At 38.3% G+C, this 20,514-nt stretch overlaps 1 long non-coding RNA gene across 1 annotated transcript; it reads right to left on the bottom strand.

Moving 5' to 3' along the window:
• Positions 1 to 13,967: 13,967 nt before the first annotated feature.
• LOC142170745 (uncharacterized) lies at positions 13,968 to 18,921 on the bottom strand. Its single transcript, XR_012700191.1, has 3 exons — positions 18,146 to 18,921; positions 15,593 to 15,660; positions 13,968 to 14,123 (listed from the first exon to the last, which is right to left on the bottom strand). It is a non-coding gene; the product is annotated as an uncharacterized LOC142170745 (long non-coding RNA).
• Positions 18,922 to 20,514: the final 1,593 nt, after the last annotated feature.

Below are 20,514 nucleotides of genomic sequence, written 5' to 3'. Positions count from 1 at the left end.
AGGTGGGCGCCTGATTGCAACAAAATTGATAAGACAAAAGAATTTTTTTGCCGCAGTTTGCACTAGGAAGATTTGTAAGTTGTTAGCAAAACTGTAAACCACTTATGCTATTGATGCAATGATGAAAGTAAAATAAAGAATAAACTAGGAAAACTATAAACTAAGCTTGACTAAAGTAAAGACTGGCCCTATTCTCCAGGCGGGGCCCCTGATTTCAAGAAAACTAAACATTGATAACTTAAGAAAACTAAAAATTGACCCATTTTTTTTTCAAATCTAGACTTCCTTTTTTTTTCAAAATATCCTAGGAGAAAATTCGTCAAACTAGGTTTTCTAGCTTAGGAGAAAGATTCATCAGACTAAGACATTAATCCTAGGAGGAAATTTATCAGACTAGGCCTTTTTTTTTTTGTTTTTTTTGTTTTGGTATCTTAGGAGAAAGATTCATCCGGCTAAGACGTTTACCCTAGGAGAAAATTCATCAGACTACGTTTTCTATCTTAGGAGAAAGATTCATCAGGCTAGGTCTTCTATCTTAGGAGAAAGATTCATCAGACTAAGATTTTGATCCTTGGAGAAAGTTCATTAGACTAGGTCCCTTTTTTTGTTTTCTTAGGTGAAAGATTCATCAGACTAAGATTTATATCTTAGGAGAAAATTCATCAGACTAGGTCTTCTATCTTAGGAGAAAGATTCATCAGACTAAGATTTTGATCCTAGGAGAAAGATTCATCAGACTAGGTCTTCTACCTTAGGAGAAAGATTCATCAGACTAAGATTTTTATTGAGAGGAAAATCCATCAGACTAGGACTTTTGATCCTACAGGGAAAAATGTGAAAATCAATTGCAAGATTTTATGCACAATAGCAAGACAAATAAAGGAAAAGATTTGAGAACTTTCCCTTTGTCGGCTTTCCTTGTCTTTTCTTTTTCTTCTCTTTTTTTTGTTGTTTTTTTTCTTCTTTTTTTCATTTTTTTCTCTTTTTGAATCACGTTCCTTGCACCACTTTGTTCCTGTTTCATACAAAGAAAAATTTGTCTGTTTTGAAAATGGTGGTCGATTTGTGGCCTTGAGTCCTGGGCAGCTTGGCTTCTGCTCAATCAGATTGAGTTGGCTTCAAGAGACTTTTGCTCAACATTAACCCTAATTTTTTCACACCTAGTATCATTTGTACTTGCGGCTCAATCAGCCTTATCTCAACTGGAGATCTTTTCCTAGGTGACCCTTTCCGATATCTTGAATGACTTTCTGCTTTTTGAGCAATTTGTCTGGCAAAGAGAATCACCAGTTATCTTTCTTGCACCAAGTAGGTTGAGAAGAGTCTTTTTGGGGAAGCTTTTGTATGAATCCTCAAGGTATATTGACAGAAACAACTTAGTGCTGGCCAAATTTGCTTTATGCAATTGAAAAGCTGGTAGCAAATTTTGAAATCTTTTCTTGCTTGTTTTGACAAGGATCGACTCGGAGTGAAGGACACAATGATACAAAGAAACAAGTATTAACAAGAAATGCCCCTGTCGAAAGGACAGAAGGAAGAGTTCTTTTTTCTTTTCTTTTTTCAATAACTAGCCTTAATGATTATGACATGCATTTTTGACTTAACGGATGATCTACCAAGCTAATCCAATCTTTCCTTTTACCATTATTATGACCTTTGAAGTCGGGCTTGTTTATGCAAATCCTTTGCTTCAGCTTCACGACTCACTTTCGACTAATGGTGCCCCAAGGAATTTTCATCAACAAGCCTCTCTCATTTATTCATCTCTACTTACCGTCACCTTACTGTGCCCGTGAGGGTTTTGACTAGTAAGACTCTCATTTTTCTTTTTCTTTTTCTTTTTATTTTTCTTACTTTTTGTGAGTAACTTGACAGTGTTATATGTCATGTGACAACCGTTGCTCATTGCATGCTTCTCTTGGCATTCTTGAAGGCATGTCGGGAAGTTTTTATTTGGAAGGTTTTTGGATAGGGTTGGACGAAAAGCCGACATGAGGCTTAAAACAGACTAAAGATGACGGGGTTGTATACTGACAATTTTTGGGATCGACTTATTTAAAAATGAAATAAAATCTTTGCCCCAGTTTTAGCTATTGGGGATTTTTTGGGATTTTTCTTTTTTTTTCTTTTTTTTTTGAATTCTTATTTGGCTGGACCGAACCGTGAGGCTGCCTACGTATCCTCTTTTAAAGGAATCAGGTCTAACGTAGTTCAAACATCTGACCTAACTAATTTTTTTTTTCATTTTTCTTTTTGTGTTTTTTGTCTTTTGTTTTTCTTTTTTCTATCTTTTTGTTTCTTTTTGTTTTCAAAACAAGTTGCCTCAGCTTCTATTTTTTGAGGGCATAGACCTTTGACAATTCTTTTCTTCTTCATTTTTTTTCTTGAACTTTCTAAGAATTGCCCTAGTTTGTACTTTTGGGACATGGACTCTTTTTTTTCTTTTTTATTTTTTTTTAATTTTTTATTTTTTTTCGACTCTAAACTTGATTCCAAAAGAAGGTGGCCAAAGAAAATAACACAGGCTCAAAGGGGTGACAAAGGGTATAAAGTGTTTGGGTAGCAGAAAAAGGGCCTTCCAACCTCGAGAACGCCAAACATAGTAACTTTTCTTGATCACAACATTGACGAACATGTCTGTCTTCGTGGTGTGACGTGGTCACAAGACACTTTCCATCCCTTAATGTCAAACTTTTCAATAAACTTCAATTGATTAAACATCCTCAAGCCTGATCTTCACAATGATTTGAAGGTGAATTTTATTCGACCTTATTTCCAAAGTACTTCAACTCTTTATTCATCCTCAAAAGTGTTTTTATCCAATTCTAGATTAAATCAGTTTCTAAGCTCTGGCCAAAATTTCCGCATGCATGTCATGTCATTAGAACTAGCGAGAAAAGAACTATAAATAGAATGACATGAAAGGACAAACTGTATTTTATTGAATAAAGATGAAGGGGTAAAAAACATAAAATCCGAGTTACAACCCAAAAATAACCCGGATAATGAAAATAGAAACTAAATAGACAGACAAGACTCACACAAAAAGAATGGAGGGATAGAAGAGTTTGACTCAACAAAACAAATAAAATCTGGATGACAACCCTGAAATAACCCAGATAGTATAAAAAACATAAAAACAAGCTACCAAGATTCCTTCCTAGTAAGGAGAGAATAACTTTTCAATTTCTAAGCTCGACATTTAGCCACAAATTTGCTCATGAGAATCACCATGGCCTTCTCCAATTTCAGTCGGCAAGCTCTCGCGAGGATTCTCATACTCCATGTCACCGGGAATCATCCCCACAAAGTGTGCATCATCATGTGCAGGTAAAGGGTTCTGCACAATATTCTGGGTGTCACTGTCTTTGGTCACAATCAGTTTTTCCTGGATCATCCTTTCTATTTCTCTTTTCAAATCCCGACAGCTTTTAACATTGTGCCCCTGGGCATTGGAATGGTATTCACACCTTTTAGAAGGGTCAAAGCTTCTTGCACATGGGCCCACATGATTTGGATGAATGGGTGAAATCAAGTCATGATGCCTTAACTTCTCAAATAAGCTTGCATAGGACTTTTCTATTGGTGTAAAATTATCTTTCAGCTTTTATTCCCTTCTATACCCCTGGCTTTGATGTGGGCCGTATGACACTTGAAAATTTTGTGATGCTCGTGCTCGCCTTCTTGGGTGATTTGGTGGTTGAGCAACATACTGAGGTGGAGTAACAGAGTATTGTGGGTTCTGAGGTGGATATTAATGCTCAAGGGAGTTATCGGAAAACATACGAAGCTGGCCATACCTTTGAGACATTCTCCTAGGACCTCTTTTCGACCCTGATGTCATCATGATTTCTTCATCCTTCTCATTCGTGTCACTGAATTTATCAGATTCAACCTGGACAGCCTGAGTTGTGGCTTTAAGAACTGCTTGACTTATAATTTTGCCTGTCTTAAGACCATTCTCTACCATTTCTCTCATTTTGATTGCTTCCGAGAAGGATTTGCCCACTGTGGACATCGTGTTTTGAAAATAATCTTGCTCTTGAGCCTGAAGGAAGACAGTGATTAACTCGTGCTCATCCATGGGTGGCTTAACTCTGGCCGCTTGCTCTCTCCAATTAATGGCATATTCCATGAAACTTTCAGCTAATTTCTTCTTCAAGTTTGAAAAAGAATTGTGGTCTGGGGCAATGTCAATGTTGTATTGGAACTGTTTGACAAAGGCCTGTGCCATGTCATTCTAGACATACCAGCGAGACGTGTCTTGATCCATAAACCATTCGGAGGCTACTCTCGTAAGGCTTTCCCCAAAATAAGCCATCAACAATTCTTCATTTCTTCCCGCACCTCTCAGTTAATTGCAATACCTTTTCAGGTGGGTTATGGGATCATCATGCCCATTATACTTTTCAAATTTGGGAGTCTTGAAACCAGGCGGCAAGTGGACATCGGGGAACATACATAGATCTTTGAAGGCAACACTCTTTTGACCTACCAACCCTTGCATGTTTTTCAACTGTTGTTTTAAGCTTTTCACTCTTTGGGTCATTTCTTCCTGTACCATCTTTCGGGAAGGCTTCTCAATGTTTGTAGGAAGATCAAACGAGTACGAGCGGTACTCAGGAGAGTGGTACTGCTCTTGCTCTGTAGCAAATTATGACTCATGACGAGGCTGTCCTTGACCACTGGCCCATGCTTGACACATTTCAGTCATTTGTTGTTTCAGTATTCTATTTTTCTCAAACACAGTAGACTCTTGTTGAACCCTCTGACCTTGAGTCTCTTGAGCACTTGTAACAACTTCGATGTAAGTTATCATTTTTCCTTGGATCTTGTGTTTCCAGCTTACCACAAACCGACCACCTCAACTTTCTTCACAATTCAAAACAAAACATGTTAGAATGGACTCAGTCGGCCCTTATTATTATCAATATTTTTTCATTTCTTTATTTTTTTCATTTATTTTTAATGGTGATCGAACCTGATGTGGGTTGCCTGCGTATCATGTGGGAACATGAATCAGATCTTGCGTAATTTGGGAAGATCATGAATAAAGTAAATAAACTAACTTTTTTTTTTGAATTTTTTATTTTATTTTTTCGAAAGAAAGACTTATAAAGAAGAAAGGGAATATTTTTGGATTTTGATTTTTCTTCAGCATTTTTGCAAAGAAAGACTTCTAAAGAAGAAAGATTTTTTTTTTAATTTTTTTCTGGAATTTCGAAAGAAAAACTTCTAAAGAAGAAAGAAAATATTTTTGGAATTTTATTTTGAATTTATGAAAGAAATGCTTCTAAAAAAAGAAAATATTTTTGAATTTTGAATTTTCTTTTCAATTTTGAAAGAATAATGAAAATATTTTTGGATTTTTGGAAGAAATTAAAAGAAAATATTTTTGTATATTTTTTTTAAAAAAATAATTAGAGTCTAAAAGAAAGGCTTTCTAAAGAAGCAAGCAATGGAAAATATTTTTGGATTTTTTGAAAATTGGGGTCTAAAAAAAAAGACTTTTCTGGAGAGGAAGTAAAGGAAAATATTTTTGGATTTATTGAAAATTATGGGCCGGAACCGATGAGGTTTGCCTACGTATCTCACATCCGGTGAGAATCAGACCCGCGTAGTTCGCCAGTTTTGACATGAAAAGGAAAAAAACAAAAAATCATTTTGGACTAATTCTTCTCTTTTCAAGACACTTTTTGTTTCAAGGAATCCTTTTTCTTCTCTTTTTTTCAAAAATTCGGTAGTGTTTCGGTACATTTTGGGAATCATTTTTGGGAAACGGGTGAAATCCTCTCTCATACCTCAACTCGGTTTTTCTTTTGGTTTTCCTCGCTCAATCTAGAAGCCGGTCAACATGCAATCTGAAACAAATTAAATGCACAGGTAGCACATAAAATGCATTAGATGGTCTTTTATTTTTCGGGTACACCTGTCCTAGATGGACCCAACCCCTGTGTTGAGTTCCCAAAGTCAAATGCACATGATGCAAACAAGCGTTCCTACTAGGGATCCGACATGAGGCTGAGTTATTCTAAGTTTAAAACCCGGGTGTATTGTTCTAGACTTGGCTTACTCGACCCAAGCGGACAACTCGAGCTGACAGGGGGGGGGAGGGCAGCGTACCGGTAAACAAAAAGATCATCCGGCTTTGCAACTTGTCTGAACCTTGTTCTAAATTGGGATATCACACTAACAGAAAGAAGTCACGCCAGCGTGCATTCCTCAGAAGATAGAAGAGAGGGGTTTCGTAGCAGTTTATATACAGTTCAGATAATATCAAAGCGGTAAAAAGCAACATTTAGCACATTAGGCCCAAACATGTAAATAAAATCAGACAATAAATAATGCCAAATATAACAATTATTCTAAGCTCGAATTCTTGAACCCTGAACCAGAGATTCTGGGTTCTTGTCCCCAGTAGAGTCGCCATAGCTGTCACACCTCCCTTTTACTATACCCTGGAAGGGTATATAAGGGAGTTTTTCCAATTTAAGTGACAATCAAAATGAGATTATTTTATTTTTAAAAAATTAGAGTCGTCACTTGGGATAATTTTATGGTGTCCCAAGTCACTAGTTCAAATCCCGAATCGAGGAAAAGATTGACTCTGTTTTACAGTCCGCGAATACAGAAATCCGGGTAAGGAATTCTGTTAACCCGGGAGAAGGTGTTAGGCATTCCCGATGTCACGACCCCAAACCGGCCCGGTCGTGATGGCGCCTCTCGTGAAGTCAAGTCCAGCCAACACAACACTCACCTTAACCCTTTAAGCATTAAGAGTCATTTTTAAGTCTTTAAATTAAACAATGTTTCATAATAAAATCCTGGAATAACAGTGCGGAATAAAATATCAGCCCGACATCAGGGTGTCACTAGTCATGAGCAACTATCAAGGTCTAAATACAACAAAAGTCTAAAAATGTACTAAATACAGTAACAACAATGAGGGGAAGGAAGTGATGCTGCGAACGTCATGCAGCCACCTTGCTAACTCTGATGACTCCGCGGCTGAGCTATCAACACCCGCTACCGGGTTCCGATATACCTGAATCTGCACACGAGGTGCAGGGAGTAATGTGAGTACTCCAACCCAGTAAGTAATAAGAGTAAATAAAGGCTGAGCAGTAGGAAACAATGAATCCACATTCACGTTAGACTCAATAACCACAACAGGCCTTCAAATCATAATACGAGTCAATCTTCCCTTTTAAAATCCAGATTTTAGTAAAAATCATTTTGAAATACTTTCCAGCAGTTTCGGTAGGGGTTCAATACCATTTAAGATAATAATAGAGATTAAAGCCATGATCGGCCCCTCGGGCAAAACATAGTTTGTAAAACAGCCCCTCGGGCAAAACAGTAATCATAAACACTTCATAACTTAAAAATCTCAGTGGAAATAACCAATGCCAAATCAGTGATTAATTTCTGAACATCTCATAAACCCCAGTTTAAATAAAAGTTGTTTTAAAACATTTGTTCAACTTTCCGACAGAGGCTCAATATAAAGATGAGTGAAAAGAGTCGATAAATCAACATATTCGATAGAAATTCACTTTAAAGAGGGGTGAAATCAATAAGTCCATAAACATCACTCATATGCATGTATATATCTGTCGCCCTTCGGGCTAGACTCTCTATCACTCGTAACTCAACTCTTACCAATCAGTACTCGCACTCAGCATTCACGCTCAATTGGTACCATACAGTAATCGCTGCGGCGTGCAGCCCGATCCGTATATCTCTCACAATAACTAAAATCAAAGTAACCGTTGCGGCATGCAGCCCGATACATGCATCGCTGTGGCGCACAACCCGATCCATATAAATAGTCGACTGCGCTCACTGGAGGTGTGCAGACTCCGGAGGGGCACCTACAACCCAAGCGCTATATTTCTGCGGCGCGCAGGCCGATCCATATAAGTATCGTTGCGGCGTGCAGCCCGATCCATATACATATATATATATATATATATATATATATATATATATATATATATATATATATATATATATATATATATATATATATATATATATATATATATATATATACATTGTTGCGGCGTGCAGCCTGATCCATAGATATATAATCCTCACAACTAGGCCCTCGGCCTCTCTCAGTCATTAACCTCACCATCAGACTCTCTGTCTATCTCAGTCATCAATCTCACAATCAGACCCTCGGTCTATCTCAGTAAAACAGGGAACTCAGCCCGAAATAATTTCCACTTTTAAAGAATATAGTGATAAAGCCAGATTTGAGCAGTAAACAGGTAAAACATGATTGAGAATATGCTTTCAAACAAATAGAGTGTGGAAAGATAGTAAAAATGCCCCTAAGGGCCTCAACAAGTCGGCACAAGGTCCCAAACATGGCATACAACCCAAAAATATAATAATGTCAAACAATTAACTATCAAATACGCATTAAAAAATTCGTTCGGGATGGACTAGGTCACAATCCCCAGCGGTGCTCTACCCCACGCTCGTTATCCAGCGTGCAAGTCACCTCAAAGTAACACAACGACGTATAATCCGGGGTTTCAAACCCTAAAGGCAGTATTTACAATTATTACTTACCTCGAACCGGCTAATCCTCTAGCTCGCGATGCCTTTGTCTCTCAAATCGACCTCTGAATGCCTCGAATCTAGCCACAATAATTCGATTCAGTTAATAAAAATTATAGGAATTAATTCCATATGAAATTCTACATTTTCCATTAAAAATCCGAAATTGCACTCACAATTCGCCCGTGGGCCCACGTCTCGGAACCCGACAAAAAATTACGGAATATGAAACCTCATCCAACCACGAGTCCAACCATACCAATTTTATTAAAATCCGACATCAACTCGACCCTCAAATCTTAAAATTAAACTAAGAGGGTTTTCAAGATTTTCCCAACTAAAATCACCAATTAAATGCCAAAACTAGTAATAGATTCGGGTAATCTAACCAAAATTAAGTTAAGAACACTTACCCCGTTGTTTTCTCTGAAAATCTCCCGTAATTGTCGGGGGCACTATTTCACGCGTTTGGGTACTATTCACGCGGTACTGTTCACTACACTATTCACGGGGTACTATTCATATGTACTGTACACAGTACTGTACACGGGTACTGTTCATGTTTACTATACATGATACTGTACACGGATACTGTTCACACGTGCGAAAAATGCAGAAACTACCCAGAAAATTGCAGCAGCTTTTCTTTTTACTAAAAAGGCTCTAACTCCATCATACGAACTCGGAATTCGATGATTCTTGTTCCTATGAGTCACAAATAATAATACGAACATAACCCTTCAGTCAAAACTCAATTCGGAGTTCATTTGCTTAGTTCATACCCATTTCGCTTGTTAAACAATTAACTCATGTTTCGTGTCAAAAACCCAATAGCGGCTTGATGAAATTAGACCAAATTTTCCAGATCAGTCCTCTAATTCATTATCAAAATTGCGGAAGTCTCGAAATCAAATTTCGATCTCTAGAACTAAAAATGGACCTTTGGATCATTACATGCTTATGCTCACAACGACAAAATCTTCCAAAAACTCTTCCAAAACATATCCGAGCCTCATGGGACCCTGACCAAACATGCCAACACACCCCATAACATAATTCAAACTTGTTCCAACCTTCGGAACGCTCAAAACAATATCAAAACATCAAATCACCCTCGAATTCAAGCCTACGAATTCCAAAACTTCCAAAATCCAAATTCGATCAAAAAGTCGATCAAACGACGTCCAAATGACCTGAAATTTCGCACACACATCACAAATGACATAACGAAGCTATAACAACTCTCGGAATTCCATTCCGACCCTCTGATCAAAATCTCACCTATCAACCGGAATTTGCCAAAATATTAACTTTGCCAATTCAAGCCAAATCCTTCCACGGACTTCCAAAATGCATTCCGATCGCGCTCCTAAGTCATAAATCACCCAACGAAGCTATCCAAGTCATAAAATTTCCGATCTGAGCTCATATACAAATAAGTCAACTCTTAGTCAAACCTTTCAAATTCACTGCTTTCAACTGAGACTGTTCCTTCAAATTCATTCTGATTTTTCCTGAAAACCAAAACCAACGATCTACATCAGTCATAATACGTTACACGAGGCAAGTCATGCCCGGGAACTGGCGATCAAAGTGAAAAAGTTCAAAATGACCAGTCGGGTCGTTAAATCCTCCCCCACTTAAACAGACATTCATCCTCGAACGTACCCAGAGCTATTCTAAAAGCCCACCAATCGCTGAATAGCCTTACCATGCATATAGCCAGGGGTGATCCCACGTAACCCTATCTCATATAGGTCCGATAACACAGGTTAACTAAAATTAAATAATCCAATCTAGCCCATAAACCATAGAACCTCATTTTCACTTCTGAAACCATCAATACGATCAAAACCTCACACCTATGCTTTGAATAGACCCAAACTAGCTGTAGTAACCCATGCCTGCCACCTCGGGAGCAATCCCATGATATACCATATAACTCTAACGCTCACAGCAATAACTTCTATTCACAGTAGCTGCCCATAACAACCAAATACCGATAGAAAACCTCTTATTAGCTAAAGTCTCATTCCAACACTTTCATATACTGCCAATGATAAATGAAACACGCAATAAACCATAACCATTTCTCAGATCAACCATTCATGAAGCCATTTCTCCTCTAGCAATTACCATAGCAATTTTTTTTGAACCGAACCTCGATGTTTACCCATCAAACATGCTGAAATTGAATCTGTTTATTTTCATTAATGATCCCAACGATCTCCTCTGACCCAACACACTACCCTGGTGACATGTCACACCAATAGAGGCCTAAGTCACATCTAGCATATTACACGCACCAATAAGCAATGGTCCGAATATACTCAAATCATGAAAATGACTCAAATGAAAGGGTTGTGCCTCAAGCTCACCAGTACCACCACAACGCAGGGCTAAGAACTCGTCTCACATCATAGAATAGGACACACGAATCTAACCCGCAAGGTCATATCTCCACATAGCTTCGCTACAATGCGCGATCCTATCCAAACACTGCCCACATGGGACACCTCAAGTCACTATGCTCGAAATTGACAACTACGCATAATTTGACGTCTGGAACCAAAGCAAATCGTTACACAAACGGTGAAACAAGTAACATATATCACGCAAACCCGATAGGACGTAACCGATACACCATTCACCGAGCAACACCCGATTACTCTTCCCGCTCGACTTCCACTATGAACCCCATTAGAACCGCACCATATGTGCCCATAACCAATAAATCATAATGTCTCGCAACACAAAAATGCAACTCATAGATCTCCCTAGATCACTAATATGCTCAATAACGGTTGAATCAACCTATCCCTCAACAATACAATTCTGGGCCAACCAAGCTGACTCGAGCTAGAACACACATCCACAGAGGTCTATCAATGGACCATACATCAAGTCTAGTCACACACAACAGATAAATAATCCTCCGAATGTTCACAATGACTGAATCATAGCACATACTACCCTCTGACCAACCTTAGCTATTTTCTCACAGTCCACAACCGCAATACCTATGATGTATTATTAACTCAACCACATTTCCCTCTTTCTGAAGTGCATACCGTTATCAAGACACACCATTTAGTAATATCATTTACCTAGTCATCTGAAACTGACTGTGTTGTCTAAGAATTTATGACCTTCCTTTAAAAACTAAATTGCAACCTTACATATGCCAATCCCTGCCTTACACAACATACCACATATAACATGCCATCCTATGATAAATATTAGAACTTTAAAATCCCTTTCCGAGCCACAATCAACTACATATTCACTAGTCACGAACCATCCATTGATCCCATCTAGAAGGAAAATCACTATACATCCTATGTTCAAAGAAAATATACATTCCCAAACTGCGGTAAAACATCAAGAACTCTCCGAGTTCCCTTTGCACAAATCAGACATGTCAGGACTAAATCCTTCTAACTCGATGAAGCTAAGCAAGTCATCAAAACCTAAGATCATTGCCGCAAAATACCTAAAAGACCTCATTACCTCGAACACACGCACAAAATTAATCATATCCTTACCATACCGATTCGGTCTACTATCAAATTATTCCATCTATCTAAATTTCTTTCTGATTCATTTTCAACTTGATATTCTCTCTTGCCGTAGCACCACAATTTCTCAACCCAGGATTACCACACGAGACCCAAGCATAAAACTACACTGTCTAATACTCATAAGCCACTGAATACTCTCTTAAATATTCCGAAAAGCACCACATTCGAAATACTCCGCTCTGAAGAACTTCCTGCGGATCTAAATCTGTTAACTCATAATACTAATACATAGAATCCCACAATTAATATAAAAAACACCACAAGTCTTGACGTCTTCCAAGGAAAACTCAGTTTCTATCCATAAGTATAACTTGAAACTCCAATTATTGCATGTAAAATTTGGAACACAATAGGACCATTCTCTAGAGGCATCCACTCTACTCAAACCGCAGTTAGATTGATTAAACGAACCGAACAACCTGTGCTTCATTTGCACTCCGACACTGCAGAATGTGATCTCATTTCAATATAACCAAGCAACTTCCTGCCCTATGCACCGAGCATTCCTTACCAACCACAACTCAAGTCATTCCCCGATTCTCGTACACCCAAAAAGCATAACATAACCTTTATTGAAATTTCTTTTACTCGAGCCATAACTGATTCACAAATACGCCTCAAATTGGAACCGTTAGAGCACATAACCGTGCAATCAACTATTCAATAGAGGACTCCCCCACTTGGCTCGAAGCCATAGTTCAACACACGCTCAATAACTCATAACAATTATACTCTATTGATGCCATGATACCATAATGAGATTAAACTCAAATCTTTTATAAGCTTGTGAAAACACAAATCATCTAGAATTTTAACTCTTCTGCAAATCTCGCATTTCACTCTCGCAACAGTTACACCCACTCACTAAGCGACCCAATTTAAGTTGCAACACATATCCTTCGCTCGCAAATCTAACAGACACATAAGGATCGTACAACCTCAGAACACTTCGCATGAGATAACCCACCCTCTTCGCCTTAAACTAACATTTATGTATACCTTCCACCGTCATAACCATTATGCAGTCACTTAGTCTTCCTGAGTCTAAACTCATACCGCAACATGAAATTTACTTCACTCCTAACTAGGACACATGAAAAGACTCTTTGCACACCCATAACTCGGGGCTATACCTCAAATCAAGATGGATACATCTCGCAGTACTAACATACTCATCACATAGTTATCCAGCCATCACTCCCACTAATAGGGACACTACCGAACATATAAGTTCAAAAATACTTGCTCACACAATCAGCACCTCGGTGCTCAAGCCATAGGCAAATATTCGGCCTCAAGTCCTCCAGACTGGCCCAACATCAAACTCACAGAGATCACATCTCGACCCTCGATCGAGGAATCACAAGACATCAAGGCACATTTGATACTAAGCGCTCATGCGCGCATACGAACGCGTGGAAGGAATTCAATGAGTTACATTTCAAGTTGAATCAAAGGACGCACGATAAGAATTCAAGAATGTGAAGTTTTCCTAAAGGTTCTGTAGCCTCTCGAGGATAAATATAGACGGCTCCGTACCGATCTGCGAGACTCTACTAAACCTGCTCATGACTTGTGAGACCTATGTAACCTAGGCTCTGATACCAACTTGTCACGACCCCAAACCAGCCCGGTCGTGATGGCGCCTCTCGTGAAGACAAGGCCAGCCAACACAACACTCACCTTAACCCTTTAAGCATTAATAGTCATTTTTAAGTCTTTAAATTAAACAATATTTCATAATAAAATCCTGGAATAATAGTGTGGAATAAAATACCAGCCCGACATCGGGGTGTCACTAGTCATGAGCAACTATCAAGGTCTGAATACAACAAAAGTTTAAAAATGTACTAAATACAGTAACAACAATGAGGGGAAGGAAGCGGTGCTACAAAAGTCATGCAGCCACCTTGCTAACTCTGATGACTCCGCGGCTGAGCTATCAACACCCGCTACCGGGTTCCGATATATCTGAATCTACACACGAGGTGCAGGGAGTAATGTGAGTACTCCAACCCAGTAAGTAATAAGAGTAAATAAAGGCTGAGCAGTAGGAAACAATGAATCCACATTCACGTTAGGCTCAATAACCACACCAGGCCTTAAAATCATAGCACGAGTCAATCTTCCCTTTTAAAATCCAACTTTTAGTAAAAATCATTTTGAAATACTTTCCAGCAGTTTCGGTAGGGGTTCAATAACATTTAGTATAATAATAGAGATTAAAGCCATAATCAGCCCCTCGGGTAAAACATAGTTTGTAAAACAGCCCCTCGGGCAAAACAGTAATCATAAACACTTCATAACTTAAAAATCTCAGTGGAAATAACCAATGCCAAATCAGTGATTAATTTCTGAACATCTCATAAACCCCAGTTTAAATAAAAGTTGTTTTAAAATATTTGTTCAACTTTCCGACAGAGGCTCAATATAAAGATGAGTGAAAAGAGTCGATAAATCAACATATTCGATAGAAATTTACTTTAAAGAGGAGTGAAATCAATAAGTCCATAAACATGCCTCTCAGGCAAAAAAATCACTCATATGCATGTATATATCTGTCGCCCCTCGGGCTAGCCTCTCTATCACTCGTAACTCAACTCTTACCAATCAGTACTCACACTCAGCATTTACGATCAATTAGTACCATATAGTAACCGCTGCGGCGTGCAGCCCGATCCGTATATCTCTCACAATAACAGAAATCAAAGTAACCGCTGCAGCATGTAGCCCGATCCATGCATCGCTATGGCGCACAACCCGATCCATATAAATAGTCGACTATGCTCACTGGGGGTGTGCAGACTCCGGAGGAGCTCCTACATCCCAAGCACTAAATTGTTGCGGCACGCAGCCCGATCCATATAAACATCGCTGCAGCGTGTAACCCGATCCATATACATATATATATACATTGTTGCGGCGTGAAACCCGATCCATAGATATATAATCCTCACAACTAGGCCCTCGACCTCTCTCAGTCGTTAACCTCACCATCAGACTCTCAGTCTATCTCAGTCATCAATCTCACAATCAGACCCTCGGTCTATCTCAGTAAAACAGGGAACTCAGCCCGAAATAATTTCCACATTTTAAGAATATAGTGATAAAGCCAGATTTGAGCAGTAAACAGGTAAAACATGACTGAGAATATTCTTTCAAATAAATAGAGTGAGGAAAGATAGTAAAAATGCCCCTAAGGGTCTCAACAAGTCTACACAAGGCCACAAACATGGCATACAACCCAAAAATATAATAATGTCAAACAATTAACTATCAAATACGCATTAAAATATTCGTTCGGGATGGAATAGATCACAATCCCCAGCGGTGCTCTACCCCACGCTCGTCATCCAGCGTACAAGTCACCTCAAAGTAACAGAATGACGTATAATTCGGGGTTTCAAACCCTCAGGACAGTATTTACAATCATTACTTACCTCGAACCGGCTAATCCTCTAGCTCGCGATGCCTTTGTCTCTCAAATCGACCTCCGAATACCTCGAATCTAGCCACAATAATTCGATTCAGTTAATAAAAATTATAGGAATTAATTCCATATGAAATTCTACATTTTCCATTAAAAATCCGAAATTGCACTCAAAATTTGCCTGTGAGGCCCACGTCTCGGAACCCGACAAAAATTATGGAATATGAAACCTCATCCAACCACGAGTCCAGACATACCAATTTTACTAAAATCCGACATCAACTCGCCCCTCAAATCTTAAAATTAAACCAAGAGGGTTTTCAAGATTTTCCCAACTAAAATCACCAATTAAATGCCAAAACTTGTAATAGATTCGGGTAATCTAAGCAAAATTAAGTTAAGAACACTTACCCCGTTATTTTCTCTGAAAATATCCCGAAAATTGCCTCTCCCCGAGCTCCAATTTGATAAAAATAGAAAATGGGACGAGTCCCATTTTCAGAACTTAAGAATCTGCCTAGAAAATGTCGGTACTGTTCACGCGGTACTGTTCACTACACTATTCACGGGGTACTATTCATATGTACTGTACATGGTACTGTACACAGATACTGTTCATGTTTACTATACATGGAACTGTATATGGATATTGTTCACGCAGGTGCGGTTACTGTTCACACGTGCGAAAAATGCAGAAACTGCCCAGAAAATTTCAGCAGCTTTTCTTTTCACTAAAAAGGCTCTAACTCCATCATACGAACTCAGCATTCTATGATTCTTATTCCTATGAGTCACAAATAATAATACGAACATATCCCTTCAGTCGAAACTCAATTCGGAGCTCATTTGCTCAGTTCAATACCCATTTCGCTCGTTAAACAATTAACTCATGTTTCGTGTCAAAAACCTAATCGCGACTTGATGAAATTAGACCAAACTTTCCAGATCTGTCCTATAATTCATTACCAAAATTTTGGAAGTCTCGAAATCAAATTTCGATCTTTAGAACTAAAAATGGACCTTTGGATCATTACATGCTTATGCTCACAATGACAAAATCTTCCAAAAACTCCTCCAAAACATATCTGAGCCTCATGGGACCCCGACCAAACATGACAACACACCCCATAACATAATTCAAACTTGTTCCAACATTCGGAACGCTCAAAACAACATCACAACATCAAATCACCCTCGGATTCAAGCCTACGAATTCCAAAACTTCCAAAATCCAAATTCGATCAAAAAGTCGATCAAACGACGTCCAAATGACCTGAAATTTCGCACACACATCACAAATGACATAACGAAGCTATAACAACTCTCGGAATTCCATTTCGACCCTCGAATCAAAATCTCACCTATCAACCGGAATTTGCCAATATATTAACTTTGCCAAATTAAGCAAAATCCTTCCACGCACTTCCAAAATGCATTCCGATCGCGCTCCTAAGTCATAAATCACCCAACGAAGCTATCCAAATTATAAGATTTCTGATCCGAGCTCATATACAATAAGTCAACTCTTAGTAAAACCTTTCAAATTCAAAGCTTTCAATTGAGACTGTTCCTTTAAATTCATTCTGATTTTTCCTGAAAACCAAAACCAACGATCAACATTAGTCATAATACGTTACACAAGGCAAGTCATGCCCGGGAACTGGCGATGAAAGTGAAAAAGTTCAAAACGATCGGTCGGATCGTTACACCCGAGTTTCGTGGTTCTAGCACGGTCGCTCAACTGTTATTATTGGCCTATTTATCTGATTTGAAAACGCTTAAAAACCTATGTGCATTATTAACTTTAAAATTGCTTTTATTTAATTATTATTTAGGGAAGATTCAACGTCATCTAAAATACGTCTTGGACTACGTCACATAAATGCACCCGCGGTCCACGATACATTTTATCTAACGCTGTTGAGATTTGGATTTGGGTCACATAAATGCACACCCGAATTTTTAGAAATTAAGCATCGCAACTACGTCATGGGAACCGTACCTGTAGCTATGATAATTTTATTATAACGTGCCTAAAGCAACTAGCGCATTTAAATATTATTCAATCTCTACCTTTGAGAGTAATTGTAAAGGTAATATTGAAGTAAAGAATAATTCAGTTTATGGAGCTTGGGTAATTAACGTGGTTACCATCAGTAGTTGGGTTTCTCCTTGAGTTCTACGTGACAGATGTGAGGAGACGGTGTTGTGCCAAATGAATAAAGAAGTCATCAACTACTTTTATACTTTTCTTTATAAGGCTAATTTAATTTTTATTTTTTCTTTCCTTCTTACCCCAAATTTACACCTTCAGTCTTAAAAATCACCTGACTCCTAAACATTTAACATAAATTCTTATAAGCCAAGAACGTCCCCAAATAACGTGCCAATTTCTACCATTATACATACTAACAACTGTTTGATTGAAATTAAAAAAAATATAATTCACTATCCACACAGCCACGTAAAATTGAAATCAAAATATGTAAACAAGGAGAAAAGGGACCAAAGTAGCAGCCTGTAATTGATGAAAAAAATAGACGAAGGAGTTAAAATATCGGACCTTTGAGTTGAATTTGAGCCTCAGTTATAATCGACTCAAAAATTAGACAACTCTGGACCGAAATGCTTTCCAACGACCTCGTCGCCTCGAACCTCAGAACCACCGCTCCGACAGCCTCGAAACTCGCCGGAAAACTCGAACTAGACCGCTGAACTCCGGTTGATTTCGAGGTTGTTTTTGGCTATTTCTCGAGCTGGATTTTGGACTATTTTTGCTGGCTTTTAGGAGAGGAAGGCGACTGGTTGATGCTACTGCTGATGCTATTAGAATTGCTAAAGATATCGGGAAAGTACATCAAGAAGATCCAAAGCAGCAGAAGGTTCCAACCCATTGTCGTTGCATCTCAACCTTTTAATCAAGTGTGCGGCTGAAACTCTCCAAAAATCAAAGAGTTTGTTGCTGAATTTTTGGAATTTTCCCGCTAGGTTAGGGTGTCTTCATTTTTTTGTTTTTTCTTTGATTTCTGCAGAAGACCAACGGCGGACTCGATTTCCTAAGGTCTGCTACTGTTAAAAATGGAGAAGACGATCCAAAAGGGGTGGGGATTTTTTCATTGAGTTCAGCGGCATATGTCAGTATATTTAGGCATATTTTTTTGTGTGTTTTTTTAGGATCCCTTCAGCATTAGGCATTACCTCTATTATATAGATCTAGGTCTAAATGTGTATTTTTGTGCTAATTGCTCTTAGGTTCTTAGGGTCTTTTTATTTATTTATTGTTCCAAAAAAAGTCTAGAAGGATCCCTAGGATTAGCTTAATGAGTATTGGGTATTGGGCTTAAGGAATGGGCTAGAAACGTGGACCTTTATGACTAGCTATGCTTAAAATTAGCTTAATTAACTAAAAATATTATCAAAAATATTAATTAACCCTACTTAAGTAAAAATAATTATTAAAATAAGACTGACCGTTAAAACAAAACTATTTTTTGGTATTTTTTTCAAGGTTTAAAAAAATGACTATAAAATATTAATGAACCTATTTTTTGTAATTTTCATTTTCTTGTAATAAAATAAAAGTAAAAGAGTAAAAATGAGTTGAAATAGCTATATTAGGCCTAAATTAAATATTTACATGCTAAAATATGTAAAATCTTGGGGAGGGTCAAAAATCACATGTCTACAGCATGTATCAATTATCCAAAGAAGCATGCTTTCTTTATCAAAACACTTTGTGTATCAAAGAAACTTTCTACTATATGAACATCATAGTTGTGATTCCACGAGAAACGGCTGAAGGGCCAAAACGCAAATACACCTCGAATACTCGGGGACTGTCATCGATAGACAACACATTCGATTATCTGAACTCAACTTTATAAGACCTCAATGAGACATCCCTCAATGAAAAGGCCAAGGCCATCATACTCTAGGACTAACCTTTCGGATATGTTCGAAATGTCATCGGGAAACAAGTCCAAGAGACATGCCCAAAATTAAAGGCTACGGTCATGTAAAAGGTTACGACCGAAATAATGCGGCTCAGAGACGTCCGACTTTCGCCATAAATTAAACGCCTTCAAATACTTCAGAAAACCAGTTAAACTCAGCTCCCCTCGGCAAAAGCAAAAGGGGCTTCGATAAAATTAGCCTTCAAATAATTTAAAGGCTTCGATAATGTCAGCCTTCGAAAAAGCCTCAAGAGGTATTAACACTAACAATTTCTGATCGATTGAACCCTCGAAAAACCCAACGGGTACAAAAAACACATGCTAAGGCATAAAGAAATTTTCACCAAGTCTTTTAGCGGAATAGAGGAAAAAATTATAGCCGTCTTAGAGGCCGAATTGGGGAAACCTAAAGAGCCTAAGGGCTGATCTAAGGGAGCCTACGGGCCAATATAAAAAAGCCTAAGGGCTAACTTTACTTCGAGTTCGAGCAAATCCTCACTCGATCATAAAGCCTAAGGGCTATTTTCATTTCGAGTTCGAGCAAGTACTCACTCAATTACTAAGCCCAAGGGCTACCCGAGTTCGAGAAAATTCTCACTCGGGGACTATCTTTGAAGCCTAAGGTCTAACTCTATTAGAGTTCGAGAAAGTCCTTACTCGATCATAAAATCCCAAGGGCTACCGGAGTTCAAGAAAATTCTCACTCAAAGACTATCTTTCGAGCTTGAGGTCCATCTCATCTCAAGATCGAGCATGTCCTCAATTGGCCATAAGGCCTAAGAGCTACTTTCATTTCAGGTTCGAGAGTACACTCACTCAACTATAAAGCTCAAGGGCTACCTTACTTCATCGACTGTTGAGCCTAAGAGTTAATCAAACTCAAGTTTGAATGGTCATTCGGAGATCATTGATCAGAAACATTTGAGGGCAGAACTTATTATCGGTCATTACAATCTCAAACTTTGGACATTCAAAAGGA

The sequence above is a fragment of the Nicotiana tabacum genome, chromosome 16 (assembly GCF_000715075.1).
Source record: "Nicotiana tabacum cultivar K326 chromosome 16, ASM71507v2, whole genome shotgun sequence".
Taxonomy (NCBI): domain Eukaryota; kingdom Viridiplantae; phylum Streptophyta; class Magnoliopsida; order Solanales; family Solanaceae; genus Nicotiana; species Nicotiana tabacum.
Note: the sequence above shows the minus strand (reverse complement) of the source record. Positions and strands in the feature narration are given on the sequence as shown.